Source organism: Pempheris klunzingeri, chromosome 24 (assembly GCF_042242105.1).
Source record: "Pempheris klunzingeri isolate RE-2024b chromosome 24, fPemKlu1.hap1, whole genome shotgun sequence".
NCBI classification, from domain to species: Eukaryota; Metazoa; Chordata; class Actinopteri; order Acropomatiformes; family Pempheridae; genus Pempheris; species Pempheris klunzingeri.
Genome location: NC_092035.1, coordinates 7532009 through 7546767, shown reverse-complemented (window position 1 = coordinate 7546767; position 14759 = coordinate 7532009). Strand labels below are relative to the sequence as shown.

Below are 14759 nucleotides of genomic sequence, written 5' to 3'. Positions count from 1 at the left end.
TCATTTGCATGTGGATGTAATCTAACTGTGTCCTTTCTTCTCAAACTGCCAGATTTGTCCACAGAGCCGTGGCTCAGGGCAGACGGGCTCTGGCTCGTGCGCTCGCTGCCCTCTGGGGCCGCTCTCCTTTGCAAGTGTGTGCTGAGAAAGGCCACTACCTCAGTCTGCAGGTGAGGGTCCACTGTGAGAGCTTCATCACAAGTCTGGAGGCGACACCGGAGTTAGTTTGAGCCTAGAGCTTAGAGAAAAGGAGGGTCAGTGGTCACTCCCAGTGCTGCTTGCCCCTGACTGTCCCATCATAGACTTGGTGTATGACAATGACCAATTTTTGTCCGTTTTTATAATTCAGGAGCACAAAGTGTTGTGGTAACAGCACCTGTGGCACAAGGAGCTCCATTATACCTCCTATAATAAATCTGTAGGGAGTAAAATCCAAAGTGGAAAGTAAAGAGATAATATAAAGAGAGAACAGATGAAAAGACAAAACAGTGAAAAAGAGAACACGAGTGGAGGAACAGTGATAAATAGTGCAAGGCCAACTACAGGAGGAAAATGGAAGATCATCTTCAGCGGAGCAACACGAGGGAGGTCTGGAGAGGTCTCAAATCCATGTCAGGGCAGGAGATAAGCAGTAGGAGAGACCCTGAACCTGGAGACAGAGACTGGGCCAACAAGCTAAATCTGTTTTTCAACAGATTTGATAATGGGCCCACCCCCTCCCCCTCCCCCTCCCTCCCCAGCCTGAGCACAGACCAGCCTACCCCCAGCTCCTCACCACCACCATCTCCGGGGCCCTCACCCTCCCCCTCACTTCCACAACCACCTCTGGTCCTCTCACCTCCACCCCCCCACCCCCCACCACCTCATTGGCAGCTCTCCCCCTCCCCTCCCCCTCCCCCTTCTCCCCCTCCTCTCTTCGTACCAACTGTTGATCAGGTGAGAAGTCAACTGAAGAAGATCAAAGCCAGGAAAGCCACGGGCCCTGATGGCATCAGCTCCAGACTCCTCAGGGACTGTGCAGACCAGCTCTGTCAGGTGGTCTGCTACATCTTCAACCTGAGCCTGAGTCTGGAAAAAGTTCCTGCCATGTGGAAGACTTCTTGTGTGGTTCCAGTTCCTAAGACCTCGCGCCCCAAGGAGCCCAACCACTTCAGACCCGTGGCCTTAACCTCTCACCTGATGAAGGCACTTGAGAGGATCGTCCTAACCCATCTCCGCCCCCTGGACATGGATCCCCTGCAGTTTGCATATCAGCCTGGAATTGGGGTGGATGACGCTGTCATCTACCTGCTGCAGAGATCCCTGTCTCACCTGGAGGGCAGTGGAAGCACTGTGAGGATCACTTTCTTTGATTTCTCCAGTGCCTTCAACACAATCCTACCTCCACTGCTCAGGGTGAAGATGGAGAGAGCGGGAGTCAGTGACCAGCTGGCTGCATGGGTCACTGACTACCTCACGGACAGACCCCAGTATGTGAGACTGCAGGACAGTGTGTCTGATGTGGTGGTTTGCAGCACAGGGGCCCCCCAGGGAACGGTACTGTCACCTTTCCTCTTCACCCTGTACACATCAGACTTCAGGTACGCTACAGACAGTTGTCACCTCCAGAAGTTCTCTGATGACACTGCCATCGTGGGGTGTGTGTCAGAGGGGAACGACTGTGAATACAGGACGGTCATCACGGACTTTGTCGGCTGGTGTGGACGAAACAACCTCCTAGTCAACGCCAGCAAGACGAAAGACTTCCACAAGAAACCCTCCATCACTGCACCAGTGAGCATCCAGGGACTTGGCATCGAGAGAGTGAGGACATACAAGTACCTGGGTGTTCACCTTAACAATAAACTGGACTGGACAGACAACACTGACTCTCTCTACAAGAGGGGTCAGAGTCGACTATACCTGCTGAGGAGGCTAGGATCCTTTGGAGTGAGCAGACCACTCCTGAGGACCTTCTTCGAGACTGTGGTGGCATCTGTGGTCTCATATGCAGTGGTGTGTTGGGGAGGGGGGTGCTCTGAGCGGGACAAGAACAGGCTCAACAGACTAATTAAGAGAGCCGGCTCGGTCTGTGGCTGCCCCCTGGACCCCATAGAGGTGGTGGGAGAGAGGAGGACCTTGTCCAAACTGTCCTCCATCTTGGACAACACCTCCCACCCTCTGCATCAGACTGTGGGGGCCTTAAGCAGCTCCTTCAGTCACAGACTGATACACCCCAGGTGTAAGAAGGAGCGCTTCCGCAGGTCCTTCATCCCGACTGCAGTCAGACTGTACAATGCTGCATTATAGTCTGCTGCACCAACCACCACCACCACCTGTGCACTTTACTATAACATAAACTATACAATAATTCTCACCCCACTTCACTTCATCCTGTTGTTGTTTGTCTCTGTAATTACATTTCTTTGTGTACATAGGTTTTTACCACTGTATATATTATATTATATTCTGCTATTTAATTTTTCTAATTCTATTATATTCTGCTATTTAATTTTTCTAATTCTATTATATTCTGCTATATAATTTTTCTAATTCTATTATATTCTGCTATTTAATTTTTCTAATTCTATTATATTCTGCTATATAATTTTTCTAATTCTATTATATTCTGCTATATAATTTTTCTAATTCTATTATATTCTGCTATTTAATTTTTCTGTCCCTTTGAGCTGCTGTAACAGCAAAGTTTCCCCACTGAGGGATCAATAAATAAATATATATCTATCTATCTATAGTTCCTCCTACAGGACACAAGGGGGCGCTGTGTCTTCAAAAATGCAAAACACGTGAAGCCAAACTTGTACCTGCTCCGTGGGATGAACTCGGCTGAGGGTCCGCGGTAGAGCGGGTCGTCCCCCCCCCTCATGTAAAAGCGCTTTGAGTAGTTGAAGTAACTAGAAAGGCGCGAGACAAATACAGACCATTTACCATTTAACTCCCTGAAATAAATGTGTTCCATTTTGCTGTGGATGATTAACACCCGTAGTTTCTACATCGACTGAGCTGCTGCTAAACTTTCCTGCTGCTAAACTTTCCTGCTGCGACGGTGCTCGTGTTGAGGAAATGACGTCATGAGCAGGTGACGTTGAACCTGAGCGGATCGTTGGAGTGTTTTTCTGCTCGAAAAAGATGTTTGGAGGACGAAAGGAAAGGTGGAGAAGGACTCGAGGAAAACACCACGAAGACGCGGAGCTGGCTTTGGTTAATGAGGTCAGTCTGAGGCTGAGTGGCCGCACGGACAGACACATACACAACACACAGCTAGCTATTTAGCTAACGCTAGCTAACCATGCTAACAGCTGCCACATTTTACTGCTTTCTGAGGCGGATAAACAAATCAGCCAGCGGCCAAGTTCACCAGAATGATGACTAAATGTAGCTTATTATGAGAAGGAACGTGTTTTATTTTCACACCGTTACTATCAGAGGAAATCAGCACCGCCTATTGATTAGCTTCGCTACAGTGACAGACAATCAACATGAGGAAAGAAAAGCCAGCAACAGACACTAAACACTAAACTCACTATGATTTCAAGTTTGTAACTCGGTGGATGATGTTCATTTAAATAACCAAGCTGCTTGCGGTTAAATAGCAGCAGTGTTTCTAGTTTTGGCTACAACTGTCCAGTCTGGCTGTTATAAGATAAGATATTCCTTTATTTATCCCACAATGGGGAAATTTCAAGTCAGCAGCAGTTCTGATTCACACATACAAGATACAGTTCACACATACAAAGAAAGGGAATAAAATATATAAAATATATATATGTTTACATGTACAGTATATACAAACAATAATGTATGGTGAAAGAATGATAGAATGAGGTGAGATAGAAAGGCTATTGCACATGGGGAAAATATAAAATATATAAATATATATGAAATATTGCACTTGTTACTATTTTCTTGGTCTTTGGTTTACTGGGAGCAGATTTGGTTGTAAAGTCTGATGGCAGCAGGGAGGAAGGACCTGCGATGCCTTTCTTTGGAGCATCGTGGGTGACGAAGCCTGTCACTGATGGAGCTTTCCAGGGCTCTTACAGTCTCATGTAGGGGGTGGGAGACATTGTCCATGATTGATGACAGCTTCGCTACCATCCTCCTGTCACCCACCACCTCCACAGGATCGAGGCTGCAGCCCAGGACAGAGCTGGCTTTGTCCACCAGTTTGTTCAGTCTCTTCTTCTCTGCTGCCGTGATGCTGCTGCTCCAGCAGACCACACCGTAGAAGATGGCTGATGCCACCACAGAGTCATAGAAAGTCCTCAGGAGGCCCTCCGCCACTCCGAAAGACCTCAGTCTACGCAGCAGGTGGAGTTTGCTTTGGCCTTTCTTGAAGAGTGCCTGAGTATTAACAGTCCAGTCCAGCTTCTTGTTGAGGTGAACACCCAGGTACTTGTAAGAGTCCACAATCTCTATGTCCGTTCCCTGGATGTTCACCGGAGAGGGAGGGTCTTTGTGCCGACGAAAGTCCACTACCAGCTCTTTGGTTTTTCCGGCATTAATCCGGAGGCAGTTCTGCTGGCACCAGTCCACAAAGTTTTTGTTCAGCTCTCTGTACTCCCCCTCGTCTCTGTTGTTGATGAGACCGACGATGGCTGAGTCGTCAGAGAATTATTATTATTTCTGTAATTGTAGGCAGATTTCTGATGATGATCACCTTTAGGATCAGAAATAGATCACTCAGTGCTTCCTTAAGCACATTGCATTCAAATGTCAGTGATCACCATTAATGTCCAAGTATTTAGTTACTGAAGTTTAACAGCAAGTTTCAAAATGTATCTCAGCAATGTAAATGTAAAGAGAATGAAATGAGAGAAAAGTCATCAGTGCAAATATCCACTTTTTTATTTCCTACATCAGATGTGTGCAGCCTTGTTCAACATGAAGGTGATACAGCTGTAACTTCTGATCACTTATTGATTGATTCTTTTCCCTTTCGTGCTTCAGGTGGGCTGGTGTTCACTGCTGAGGAGCTGAGGAAGAGTCTTCAGGTTCGTCCAAATCCTCCTCACTTTTTATTCATCGGCATCCTGCAGTTCTCCACTTTCCAGCGCTGCTGCTGACTGTAAACACCACTTGTATGAAGTGTAATTGTTGTACCATTTTCTCCCTCTTGCAGATGTGCGGACTGAAGCGACAGCACGTTTGAAGAAGAGGAGCGTTCTGCAGCCACTGAGGGAACGTGCTCTGTGCCGAAGCTCTCAGGTAGGTTTATAATCTAGAAATTAGAAATAGATAGATAGATAGATAGATAGATAGATAGATATTCCTTTATTTATCCCACAATGGGGAAATTTCGAGTCATCAGCAGTTCTGATTCACACATACAGGATACAGTTCACACATACAAAGAAAGGGAATAAAAAAATATAAAATATATGTATGTTTGCATGTACAGTATATACAAAAAAATAATGTATGGTGAAAGAATGAGGTGATAGAAAGGCTATTGCACATGGGGGAAAATATAAATATATAAATATATATGAAATATTGCACTTGTTCCTTTTTTCTTGTTGGAGCTAGTTTGTGATTCCATGATGCGATTAGCATCTTTCACTTTTAAAATGTTGTGCTGTTTTTTGAGATGGTTTTCCCAAACGAAGATGACAAAATCGCCCCGTGATCTTCTTCTAGTGTGACAGGTGTCTGTGGTGCAGTGGGTTAAGTCGCAGTCAGAAGAGGCACTGAAGATCAGAGGTGCTGGGTTCAATCCCGGTGTGTGGCAATAGTGCAAAAGAAGGTGTTTTGCGAGGGCTGATTTATTTCCCCAAGGTGAAGTCAGGTATGCAGCTCATTTTATTGAAAAAGCACGTTAAAAAAAAAAAGCAGCCATTTTGCTCATTATGCACTTTTTACATTTATAGGAAAAAAATACTTTCAGGCTCCAACCAGGTATTTTTCTACCTGCTTCCAAATTGGCATTTTATTTACCCTTAAACTCACCATTGCTGGGTTCAAAAATTAGCACCTTCACATTACATTCAATCCAGGACCAGTAAAATATTCTGGATTGATTCAGGATTCTGCTCCAAAATAAAATGGGGCCAGCTGTGGGTCATTCCTCAGGCAGGAGGTCATAGAAAGGTGCTATACAAATGCTGACCATAGGTGGATCCACAGCTTTGCCTTTTCAGTGTAGTTAAACCAAGGCAAAAATCACTCAATAGAAAACAGGAAACAAGATTTAGACAACTTTTTTTTTTTTATTTAAAATACAAGACACAGTGAAGGTGCTGCTTGGCTCACTGGACATCCAGCAGGAACATGGAGGCAGATCCTGTCAGAGGAAGACTGAAGAGGAGCTGCTGGTCTACTTTCACCTCAAACCAGTTTCTGACAATTAGCTAGTAACTCTTGCAGCAGCAAAAAAGTAAACACAACAACTTGCACTTCATTTTACATGTCTTTATTTAGAAATCAGTGCTGTTTGGATCCACGGTTGATTCAGGTTCTCCTGGTGCATCCTGGGAACACACAAAAAAAAACAAGTTTTCTCTTTTGTTGATACATGAAGATGCTGCAGAGGAGTCATGTTGAATGCATTAATACAGTCTGCTACTTTTCCACAGGACCTTCTGTTTGGATCCACGGCTGATTCAGGTTCCCCTGCTGCATCCTGGAAGACACAAAAACAGCATTACTTTGATCAAAGAGTGACCAGACAGAAGGTTAAACGTGTTCTCTTCATTTTAAATAAAGTTTAACGTGACAACATCCTGTGTTCAGATTTACTGATTCCTCATCTCTTCCCACCAGACACCTGGAAACTTTTAGATTCTACCTTTACAAACTAGCACCAATAGAGAGAATTATCTACTGCAAGAATTTACAAATCTTCAATGTTTGTGCTCCAAGTCCAACATTTAGTGCCATTAACATCAGTTTGATGTGGATGAAAGTTATTAGTTTGCTCTGAGGAGAAAATAAAAGCTCACATTTCCTGTCTAAACACATTAATGTGATGTTCTAGGTAAAGTTGAGCGTTTTTACCACAAGCTGTTCCTGTCACAGGTTCTTCAGCCCAGACTCAGGACACGCCACCTGCAACGGAAGAGGTTTTCACAATAAAACTACAGCTCTTTACCAAAGTAAAAAGGAAATAAATGACATTATAGATGAAGTTCACCTGCAAACACAGACGAAATGTGATGAAGCTGCACCTGATCTCAGCCACAATAAACCACCAATTTGATGCTTAGCTTTTGGTCTTTAAACTAATTTAATCCGTTCCAAACAGGCCACATGCTAATGCTACATGCTAACACTAGCCAGCATGTTAGCCACTGATTAGCCACAAGGTGAAACTGATCAGTGATTATTGACCCTGCAGTCCGGTCATTAGCAGCAAACTCACTGCAGATGCTCACCAATTAAACAGGACTATAATGAACGTGACACTGAGCCTGAGCTTTAACTCTCCTGCTGCTGCAGCTGCTGAGTTACAGAAAACAGCTGAGAGGCCTGACGAGGAACTTCTAGATGTTCTAGTGCAAACACAGAACATTAGAACCATCAGTGTTTATTACAACAGTCATCTGGTACTTTAGTTCTCAAACAGGTTCATCGGCCACAATGAAACCACCAATATAGAAAAATGTATCAGCTGTGCACCTTAGCATGGTTAGCTAATTAGCTAGCTACTGAACACCCATTTGTTTGCATACCAAAACCAACTCCGCGATGTTTTCTTCCTCTGGCCCTCCGAAGGACTGCATGAAGCACAAAACGAGCCCAAGAAAAGCGTCCGGGTGTTTGCAGCAGAAGGAGAAGAGCCGACTGGCGCCGGGTGAGTCAAACCTTCAGACTTTTATAGTGATGGACACACCATGCGGCAAATCACGTGGGAGGACACATTAGGATCATACCATTATGTAGTAGGGGAGACGCTCTGAAGACAGGAAGTGAGGTGGTACAGTCCAGGTACAGAGGACATAGTGATGGCTGATCGAGGCTTTGTTGAAGTTCGACACTTAATTGAAAAATGGTTAATTACTCGAGGCTTCAATGACACCGCGCTCCAGTAGGACATCTAGTGGTCAATAAGATGAAGTGCACTGGAGACGTGTCATTTCTTGGTTCATGGACTGTTTGGGCTTTGATTCTCCATCCTCATTCCTGTTCACTACACTACATGGCTGTATGGTTTCAAGCTGACACAATGAAATAGAAAATAAGCATGAACTCATGTTGTTGTCTTGTTTGACACGTCTGGTTGCAGGAATGAATGAATGAATGAATGTCTTGTCACTGCAACGGGTTTAATGAAATTGAAAAGTAGTGGGCTGTAGCTGTATACCTGACATCAAGTCTGAATAGCCCATAGCTGAAAAGATGTAGAATAGTGGGCGTTCAGTAGGCTAGCTGGCAAATGTGATCTCATTTCAAATGTTTAATTAGTTTCAGTAAAGTGGGGGTGCTTGTGTAACTGTTTCTGAGTTTTCATGAAGAGAGAGTCCTCGTCTGCTGCCCCCTTTGTGCCAGTAAACTCCAACACCACAAATCTGCTCCCCCCTGCAGAAGAACTGCAGCACCCAGCTGTGCAGGGACAAGTGGCTCCGACCGCCGGGGTCAAAGTCACTCTGTTTCACCGGCAAATACAGCAAGAGGTGAAGAGAGAATCTATGGGGTGAGAGAATAGAGACCCCAGACCCAACAATGCAGACGAGCTGAAGGCCGCTCTCAAAGCAACCTGGGCTTCCATAACACCTCAGCAGTGCCACAGACTGATGGCCTCCATGCCACGCCGCATTGATGCAGTAATTCAAGCACCACACGCGAATGCAGTACGACAGGATGATGTTAGCAGGCTAAAGAGCACCGCGACGGGTGAGTTAAATGGGACGAGCTGTGTGGAGGTACAGACTATTTCAAGCTTCCCTCTCTGATGCTGATGCTGCTTCTTTTACGGTTTTCGCTCATTTCTTGAACTCAAAGTCAAGTGCTATGTATTTAAATCCGTCTCTCTGTGGCTCTGTACCTGGACTGTACCACCTCACTTCCTGTCTCCCTTCCTACTTTCACATAATGGTATGATCCTACTCTGTTCTCGCATGTGATTGGCCGCATGGTGGCCCATCACAATAAAAGTCTGAAGATTTGGCTCTCCCGACGCCATTCGGCTCTTCTCTTTCAGCTACAAAGAATCAGACACTTTGCTTCTGCTTCATAAAGTCTTTTGAGGGCCAGAGGAGGAAAACAGCATGGAGATGAGGAGTTGGCTTTGGTTAATGAGGTCAGTCTGAGGCTGAATGACCGAACAATCACAAACAAATCAGTAGTCAGTTGTTAGCTAATTAGCTAATGCTAGCTAGCATGTTACTGCTACATTTTACTGCTGCTTGAGGAGGATATATGCTAATATATATATATATGCTAATAAGGGCACAACAGTTTCTCTGTGATTTTTGGGTATGTTGGTGGTTTCATTGTGGCTGATGGTTCTGATGTTCTCTGTGTTTGTCCTAGAACCTCCAGAAGTTCCTCATGGATCCTGCAGCTGCTTCAGAGGGAGAAAGAAGACCAGTGAACACAGACACTCTGCAGCAGCAGGAGAGTTAAAGCTCAGACTCAGTGTCACGTTAATTTAAAGTCCTGTTTAATTAGTAAGAGTGTCTGCGGTGAGTTTGCTGCTAATGACTGGACTGCAGGGTCAATAATCACTGATCAGTTTCACCTTGTGGCTAATCAGTGGCTAACATGCTGGCTAGTGTTAGCATGTAGCATGTTTATATTAATAAATCAGTGGTTTATTGTGGCTGAGATCAGGGGAACCACAACCAGCAGCTTTGAAGTGAGAAATCACAAACTTAATTGTCACATTTAGTCTGTTTGCAGGTGAACTTCATCTATAATGTCATTTAGTTCCTTTTTACTTTGGTAAAGAGCTGTAGTTTTATTGTAACTCTCTTCCGTTGCAGGTGGTGTGTCCTGAGTCTGGGCTGAAGAACCTGCGACAGGAACAGCTTGTGGTAAAAACTCAACTTTACCTAGAATATCAGATGAATGTGTTTAGACAGGAAATGTGAGCTTTTATTTTCTCATCACAAAGCAAACCAATCGTTTTCAAACTGATTTCTTCCTGAACTACTTGTTCCACTTTTCTAATGATGATTTCCAGGTAGAAAACAGTTCTATAATGTTAATGTCACTAAATGTTGGAATTGGAGCCAATAAACATTGAAGATTTGTGAATTCTTGCAGTAGATAATTCTCTCTTGGTGCTTGTTTGTAAAGGGAGAATCTAAAAGTATCTGCTGGGAAGAGATGAGGAGTCAGTAAATGTGAACACAGGATGTTGTCACGTCAAACTTTATTTAAAATGAAGAGAATTTCCAAATGCACAGATCACAAGTTTAACCTTCTGTCTGGCCACTCTTTGATAAAACTTGTGCTGTTTTTGTGTTTTCCCAGGATGCAGCAGGAGAACCTGAATCAGCTGTGGATCCAAACAGAACTGTTTGTATGAGAGCCTCAGTTTAGCACTGATTTCTACATAAAGACATACAATGAAGTGCAAGTTGTGTTTTGTTACTTTTATGCTGCTGCTCTTTATGGAAAGAGTTAATAGACAAACTGATTTGAGGTAAAAGTAGAGCAGCAGCTCCTCTGACATGTTTGTATTGGTCTTAATCATTGTCTTCTTCTGTCTCTCAGGATCTGCCTCCATGTTCCTGCTGGATGTCCAGTGAGCCAAGCAGCACCTTCACTTTTCTTAAATAAAAAGAGGTTTTGTCTACATATTGTTTCCTATGTCTTTGATATTGTGAGTGATTTTGCATTGGCTTAACTGCTGAAAAGGCAAAGCTGTGGATCCAATATTTGTGTAGTGCCTTTTACATGACCTCATTCACACTGATGTAATTTTGGAGCAGAATCCTGTGTTTTACTGGTCATGGATTCAGTTTAATTGATCATTTGTGAACCCTACTTTAGGACTGTAAGCAGGTAGAAAACACTAATATTTTCTTCTGCGTCCCAAATAGGCCACTTTGCCAACATTTTTTTTTTTTCTGCAATTTTGTACTGGATTTAGAGGCAAAACACTTAGTAAATTTTTTTTTATTCCCCTACTCAATAGAAGCAGTTAAATACTGAACCTCCTAGTCACTTTGGAAGAAAATACTTAGCCAACATTTTTTTTTCCTGCAACTTTGTAATGGATTTAGAGGCAAAAAACACTTAGTAATATTTTTTTTATTCTCCCTGCCACAATAGAAGCAGTTAAATATTTAGCCAAAACAATTTTTTTCCTTCTCTCTTACAATAGAAAATACTTAGCAATTTTACTCTGGATTTAGAGGCAAAAAACACTTAGTATATTTTTTTTCTTCTCTCTTACAATAGAAAATACTTTTTTTAAATTTTTCCCCTCTTTAGATGAACTCCCTAAAAACGAGGGAAATCCCCGCCTAAAAATTTTTCTAAGTGTTTTTTGGGGTTTTCAAATAAAAAAGCTGCATAACCCTTTACTTGAGCCTTTGGAATGGCCGGGGAGATAGACCGCCCCCCCCAGTCTTGCCCTCGCAAGTCCCTTCTCGTACGCGACAGGCACTCATGCCGACAGCGGGGATCGAACCTGGCACCTCTGATTCTTCAGTGCCTTGTATGGCAGCGACTTATCCCACCGCACCACGAGCCCTGTCGCACTAGAAGAAGTGCTCAGGTTGTATTTGACATCTTCATTTGGGAAAACCAGCTGAAAAAAAAGAGGGCACAACACTTTAGAGGTGAAAGATGTTAATCAGGTCATGGAATCACAAGTTAGCTCCAACAATACTTTATATTTTTAATTTATATATTATAAATATATCAAATCGTACAAAGACTGAAAAATAGCTCACCTGTACGCAGCACTTTGTTCTGCACATCACTACAGTCAAACTCTACTAATTAACTAGAAAAATTGCAATTCCTGAAGAAATTGCAGTGTAAATGCTGCTGCTGCTGCTGGTCTGGTGACTCAAACGTCACTAATGAGCTGCTGCTCATCTGCTGTCACTCTGCTCACATGCAGCTCTTTTCATGGAGATTTGTGCTGCGACACCTGCGAGGAAGAAGAAGAATAAATAAATAAATCAGATAACAGTTACTAATGGCGCTTTTCCACTAGTACCTACTTGACTCGACCTTTTTGGTTTTCCACTAGACATAGTATCTGGTACCAGATACTATGTACTATGTACTCAGTTCCAAGCGAGCTGAGTCGAGCCCAAAATGTGACGTCGACAGCCAGGGAGTGACGCCACTGGATGAGTCATGAGAGCGACTCGTTCACAAGAATCAAACCCGCTGTTTTTAAAACGCTGGAAACAGACGGGGCGTTTTTATTATTTCTGGGAACGAGGTAAACAGCTACACGCAAACCAAACACTCAATGTCCTTTGTTGTGTTTGTGCTGTATACAAATTACCACCGGAGTTTCAGGCTGCCTTGCTATGACGACCCCGCCCACTTTGACGTGGTACGCTACTGTAATGGAAAACCAACCAACCAACCAACCAACCAACCAACCAACCGAGGCGAGTCCAGCTAAAACCGTGTAATGGAAAAGCGCCATAACAATTGTGCTTCTTTCCCAACACGTACTGGCGGGAAAGGAGGGACAATGTCCCAGCCGGGGTTCAGACCTCTCTCCTCCAAAATGAACTCAGAAGTCTACAGAAACATTTTGACTGCCAATTTAAAGAAAGATGCAACCAAACTGATTGGGAGATCCTTCATAGTGCAGCAAGAGAATAACTGAAAACGCACTGCAAAAACAACAAAGGAGTTCATCAGGGGCAAGAAGTGGAAGGTTTTAGACTGGCCAAGTCAATCTCCAGACTTAAACCCTATAGAGCATGCATTTTACCTGCTAAAGAGCAGACTGAAGGGAGTAACCTACCAAAACAAACCACAACGAAAGAGGCTGCAGTGAAAGCCTGGAAAAGCATCACAAAAGTTTGCAAAAGAATGCAAAGGTTTGGTGATGTCAGTGGGTCACAGGTTTGATTCAGTTATTGCAAGAAAAGGATTTGCAGCTAAATACTAGAAAAATTGCAATTCCTGAAGAAATTGCAGTGTGAATGCTGCCACGCTGCCTTACTGAGGCCATGCTGCTCTGCTGGCACTCTGCTCACATGCAGCTCTTTTCATTGGGATTATCAGCTGTGACACACCTGTGAAAATCCTAACTGTCGCAGCTTTAATGTGTAGAGAGAAGAGGGTCTGCTGGACACGTACATGTAATTTAAGGTCTCTATCTTGTGAAATAAGAGCTCTGGAGCACTTAGAAAACTATGTCTGTCTCTCCCTCCCTCCTCAGCTTTGAGCTCTCACTTAACATGGCAGTCAATGAGTCAATCGGTCGGCGCTCCAAAGCTCATAGCGGGAGCTGCGTACGCTTCTGTGCAGTGTGAGCCACATCGCTGCGTCCGCAAGGATTTTTCCTACGTTTTGATGCATAAATTGCGACTGTGGGTGAAACGGTTCGGCCTTGAGAGAGTTAAAGACAAAAGTTTCAGGCGATTTTTCCACTCTCCGCGCCACATACGCTCATTATTTAAATGTGAGGAGGAGGGAGAACGGCATAAAACTAAAACTGTGATATCGTCAAAACTGTCAGATATCAAAAAAGCTTTAAATTAGGCGGAAACAGCTGTGACCTACTTAAAAGTTTCTAGCTGAAAGTATGAGGAAGCTATAAGCTTTCTAAGTGGAGGAAGTTGAAGAAAATTTGAAAATTCCCCCAAAAAGTTACATTTTAAAGAAAAGTTTAAATAGTTTAAAAAGTTTAAAAGGTAGAATTGTGAAAAGTCATAGCACTGACGAGCTGAACAGTTTGATGTTGGAACGGTGTCTGTAGCTCAAAGTGTGAAGCAGTTGAAACGCTGCGAGGAAGAAATCAGAATAATAAAGAAACAGTTTGTTATCCTGTTCATCACTTTAATCTATTTGAAGTCTGTTCCAATACTTTTGCTCAGCTAAAAATTTGGTGTTCCGTTACAAATAATGCTATATTCCAAGTTGTGTATCAGATCTGGATGTAAATACCTGGAAATAAAAGCTGAAATATTGATCTCGTCTCCTAAATAGGCACCTTGTTCTGCACGTCATCAGTTTCACATTCAAACTCCAGCTGGAGGACACGGTGCTCTCCTCATCCACTCTCATGGGAATGTGCTTGAGGTGTCGGGGTACTATGGATATCCAACCGGCTGCTGCTGCTGCTGCTGCTCTACAAGGCGTGAACCATGGCGCTGCTCCACTGACGGCTTTTCAGCTTTAAAACACACAACACAGCTGATGGGGAGAGGGTCCAGGCAGCAACCACACTCAGGAAATAAACTACACAACCATTTGAGCCATTAAGTCTTTTTCTTAAGCAAGAAATCAATACGTTGAAAATGTCCTGCGTGTTTTCAATGTTCCATCTGCATTTAACAGAGCTGCTGGTAACACTGAGAACAAATCTCCTACCTGAGAGCTTCAGCACAGAGCACATGTTCCCTCAGTGGCTGCAGAACGCTCCTCTTCTTCAAACGTGTTGTCGCTTCAGTCCGCACATCTGCAAGAGGGAGAAAATCGTACAACAATTACATTTTATACAAGTTGTGTTTACAGTCAGCAGTCAGATGAATAAAAAGTGAGGAGGATTTGGACGAACCTGAAGACTCTTCCTCAGCTCCTCAGCAGTGAACACCAGCCAACCTGAAGCACGAAAGGAAAAAGAATCAATCAATAAGTGATCAGAAGTTAGAGCTGTATCACCTTCA

At 43.6% G+C, this 14759-nt stretch overlaps 3 long non-coding RNA genes across 5 annotated transcripts; 2 read left to right on the top strand and 1 right to left on the bottom strand.

Annotated features, from left to right (window-relative positions):
* The first annotated feature begins 3060 nt into the window (after window positions 1-3060).
* On the top strand, window positions 3061-6719 carry LOC139223772 (uncharacterized). 2 transcript variants are annotated; one of them, XR_011586023.1, is made up of 6 exons: window positions 3061-3210; window positions 4125-4311; window positions 4951-4994; window positions 5123-5208; window positions 5641-5788; window positions 6576-6719. It is a non-coding gene; the product is annotated as an uncharacterized lncRNA (long non-coding RNA). The 2 variants fall into 2 exon arrangements; XR_011586022.1 differs by lacking the exon at window positions 4125-4311.
* A 2409-nt stretch (window positions 6720-9128) lies between these two features.
* LOC139223833 (uncharacterized) lies at window positions 9129-10743 on the top strand. 2 transcript variants are annotated; one of them, XR_011586036.1, is made up of 5 exons: window positions 9129-9238; window positions 9472-9623; window positions 9924-9974; window positions 10417-10461; window positions 10660-10743. It is a non-coding gene; the product is annotated as an uncharacterized lncRNA (long non-coding RNA). The 2 variants fall into 2 exon arrangements; XR_011586035.1 differs by having other exon boundaries at window positions 10417-10465.
* A 3400-nt stretch (window positions 10744-14143) lies between these two features.
* On the bottom strand, window positions 14144-14759 carry LOC139223616 (uncharacterized). The gene is made up of 3 exons (XR_011586015.1): window positions 14651-14759; window positions 14464-14551; window positions 14144-14266 (listed from the first exon to the last, which is right to left on the bottom strand). It is a non-coding gene; the product is annotated as an uncharacterized lncRNA (long non-coding RNA).